Raw genomic sequence first — 4519 nt, forward strand, 5'->3', positions numbered from 1 at the left:
GAATGGAATCGATAAACATGCTCAGAAGGATTTTCCCCGTGTCATTTAAAACAAAAATAAATATTTATTTATATCGAAACAATATGCTATTTTTGGTGGTTTTAAAAAAATAGTAAAGTTAAAAATAGCATATTCTAAATTTCTCAACATTAAAAATAGCTAGAAGACTAAGTTTTGTAAGGACATATTAGTCATTCCCAACGTGATGTTGATTTGGTTTGGTATGAATAGAATCAAATGAGCTGCAAATTGCTCAAATGGCCTCAAAGAGAGTAGCTAGTACACCAAAAACTTTCTTAACATTTTAGCTTCTTCATTTTTTCATTTGTATTCGTTCTTTCAAATCACACTTATGCCCTAATTTTTTTCCTATCTCTGAAATAATAATCTTTTGTTTCAGATTGTACATTAAAATAGTTTGAATTACCGTTCGTCCTCTTTTGTCGTTGCTCCAAATCTACATGTCGCCACCTCTGTCGAGTTCACAAAGTTGTATTTGTCATTGGACTCCTTTTCATTTTGATCTTCAGGTTCGTTACTCCTCCTCTATCGTTCTTATGTTTTTTTCTATACGGAAACTCCATATTTTGATTGAACTACGAATAAGTTCTTAAGCCAATGTAGTATTTTTTATATGTTTATTCAACTACAAGCGAGTTCTTAAGGAATCTCATTGAACCAAACAAAATTTATGTAGCAAAAAGATAAACACTATAATAATCCACCACAATAATTATAGCCATTGAAAAAATATAGGAGTCTATAATAATGTAGTATAAAAGCTAATAAAGAGCTACTATAAGTGTAAGATAGCACGAAATGTGAGCTATAATAACTGTTTAATAGCACAATTCTTTACTTCTATATACCATATGATAGCGCAAAGAAAAAAAAAATATTATGTTTAAGGTAGGAAAAAAAAGCTATCTAAACATATAATAGCGTTGAAAAAAAGTGTTATTAGATGTTTGCAATGCAAAGTAAATATGATATAATTTATTCATTTATTATACCGTCAATTATAGTGTGTGTTTTATAAAAGTAACTATTATAATGATAATTTAAGAAAAAAAAAAAACTTACAAATATAGTAATTTTTAAAGTTCATTAATCCCTAATCTACTTAAACGAGATAATAAAAAAAAAGACATATTTGACTTGCATATGAGAGTAATTAATAACTTACGTATGTGCTAATTTTGCTACACTAAATTTTTTATGTAATTAATTCATTAAAACCATACCAAACTCTAACTATTCATATTTCGAGCTAAAATTATATTCATATGGTTGGATTGGATAACAATTTTATTTTCTATTTTTCCTTAAATTAAACTTAATATTTTTTATTAATCACTATTAATATATATAGACTAGTTTTGTATTAAGTGTTGAACGGAGTAGTGTAGAATGTAATACACAAATTTAATGATAAAGACCCAGATGAATATCTATAAGACAAAAATTTAAAAATTTAAGAATATAAAGATCAAAATATAATAGATATAAAATTTCAAGAGCATAGAATTCAAACTAACTATTTATTTGTTTTAACAATAAAAGGAATGTAGCAACAGAAACAATTCCTCAAAAGAAAAAAAAAAAGTTCAATTTTTATTTTTCTTAGTATATCACAAATGTATGTGGGTGATAGGCTAAGGCACAATAAAATTTCATTTCTCACAATCTACAACGCAGACAAAAATACTGCATTTTTTACACCAAAATTTCCTCTGTTTGTAAACCTTTTAACTTAATAAACTGGTATATCAAATGCCCCTAAATAGTTGGTATCGATTTGCATAGTTTGTTAGAAATAAGTCAAAATGACTCATTCCTGCACTTACAATTCATAATTATTTCCCAACATTAAATATTATGTATGAGAGGATTGTATCATGAGATTAATTGAGATATGCGCTGGTACGGACACTCACGAAAAGAAAAGAAAATAAAAACGTAAGGGCCTGCTTTGTATATTTCTCGATAAAATATATTTTTGGTCTTTAAGATTTGAGGTGGGTGTCTACTTGATTCCTAAAATTTTAAAATGAAATCTTTTTCTTCGTTCTATAAAAGAACACCTGCAAACGTTAATTTCCACTTTATTTTCCTACTCCTAGAGCGGCTCATCAGCCAGCCCACTCCAAAATATGCACATACAACATCAAAATGGGATGCCTGTTGGAGTTGCTTTAACAAGCTTGGGTTTTCAACATGTCTCCTTTTTAGTCTTATAATAGCCAAAAAGCATCACTTGTGTCAATATTGGGTTTTTAGGGTTTGCTTCGCACGTAATTTTGAATTTTGTTCTTTGTTTTCAGATTTCATTAATTGAATCAAACGAATTCAGTAAATATATTTGTCGTAATTATTTTTTAAAATTGTTTTCCGAGTTTGTGATCTAAAGAGCAAAAATTCTAAAAACAACATTTTTATGTAGTCTGACCCTACAATATTTGGTGCGCCATAAAATACATAGGAATTAGTAATTCCTAAGATAAGTAGCAATCATGAAGTTTGAACCTATTACTTCTTAATTAACACTAACTCCTTTGGACCAATGAACCACCCATGATGGTTAAAATATATAATATTTTAATTTTTCCTCAAAAAATTCTTTATTTTTATTTTTAAATTTATAATTAAAATAAATTAATATACTCATTGTCTAATAAATAACTTTATGCGATTTAAGTATATTTATACATTAGATTTACATGTAAAATAAACTACAATTAAATTATATAATATCTCCATTTATTTTTAATATTGTGAATGAATTACATTATTAATAATATTTATTATCATAAATATATAATTGTAAAGCAAAATTTTTTTTACCGCCAACATACCCGTGATATTTTTCCTCTTAAAAAAATATAATGTGATGATAGGATAAATAAATTTTATCCAATATAACATAAATGATATAATTGTCCTTTTAGAAAACTAGAGGGGACAGGATGTTGGTGGTCCCCACGGACCCTAGACACAGCATACCGCCCGTTGTGTTTGCTATCTGTTGTGTATATATAAGGAAAAGAGCAACTATAATCTAGGCAAGTCATCTTTCTTTACTACTCCTCGTGAGAATTCGACACACACTCTCAAGTAGACTCACATCGTTGAGATTACTACACTCTTACTCTATTTACTTCATACTCGTTTGCTCCCAACTTGAGTTCTAACTTAAGCATAGGAGCGCATTCGGCAAAGCACCCAACTTTTAATCTTGTATTTAATAGATATTTAAACTTAAAAAAAAAGTCTAATATACTCCTAAACTTTAAATTTTCTGTCTAAGTAGTTATAAATTTTCAATTTTGTATTAATAGGACATTGAAATGTAAAGAGTGCCTAACGAGTTTCTAAATTAATAGGATGACCTGAGACCCTTTTCTCGACCAGTTGCTCTTAGGTATAGTAGGTGACATCTTTGGGTTATAGCGACCCTCCTTTGCATCAAGAAAACTACAAGAAAAAATGAGTATATTTTGGATCAGCATATCTAAATTTTGGCACCAAATGGTCAATAAAGAATCGAAACTCCTTGGAGAAGCCACGAGATAGCTGTATATGTAGCTAAAATTGTATAGCGGAACACAACTGCAGCATCAGGAGACAAATCTTAAGGGAATTAGTTGTTAAACACACCTCAACTCGAATGAATTATTGATACTGTTTGCTCCACATTGGCACTCCCCAACAACAACCAACAGGATGCCTACATAGGAGAAAAGCTAAGCACTACTGTGGTGAATTGAATAATAGGAACACAAATTGACCCCCTCTATTTGAAAATGAAGAGTATCTGATCATTCCATCATAATTATATAGTGCATATGGAGATTGATTAATAGGACATTGTCATCCTTTGACTTCCTAAGGGTGAAGTATTTACAGAGGTTGTTCTCTAACCTTGATCGAGGGTAGACTTGTAACTTGTTTGAGCACCGATCGAGCCTATTCTTTTTTTTTTTTAGTACAACATGTGGGGGTGGAGATTCGAACTCATGACCTTTTGGTCAGAGATAGGTGCCTTAACCACTTGAGCTATGCTCAGTTTGACCGATCGAGCCTATTACCACATTGCAGAATAGCCTATTATGCTCCTCAATTTAGTATATACAAAGGACACACCACATTTTAACTTCTTATCAGATCTCTAAAGTTAATTTTCTTTTGTCCTTCCAGGAATGCGCAGCTATCAAGTATCAGTCCACACTTTAGTGTGCTCATTACACGGTAAAAACTTCAACCAACCAATAAGCTCGTTTTAGAAAAATAAAGACAGATATAAAATGGTTAAGGCTCAAAAAAACAAGTATAGAACCTTAACTCGAACAATTAAAACAAAATCATAATAGAAAAAATAATGGTCTATCTTTTTAATTTGTAAAGCTTTTCTAAAATTTCAAAGAAAAACATTTTTAACAATTGTAAGTCGGGTCAAACCATCAATCTTAAGTAGGATAATATGTGCCTAATTCAAATGAAAAATTTCTATCCATATATT

This window comes from Momordica charantia (genome assembly GCF_013281855.1).
Source record: "Momordica charantia cultivar OHB3-1 chromosome 10 unlocalized genomic scaffold, Mcharantia_2.0 BLBB01000010.1, whole genome shotgun sequence".
NCBI lineage: Eukaryota > Viridiplantae > Streptophyta > Magnoliopsida > Cucurbitales > Cucurbitaceae > Momordica > Momordica charantia.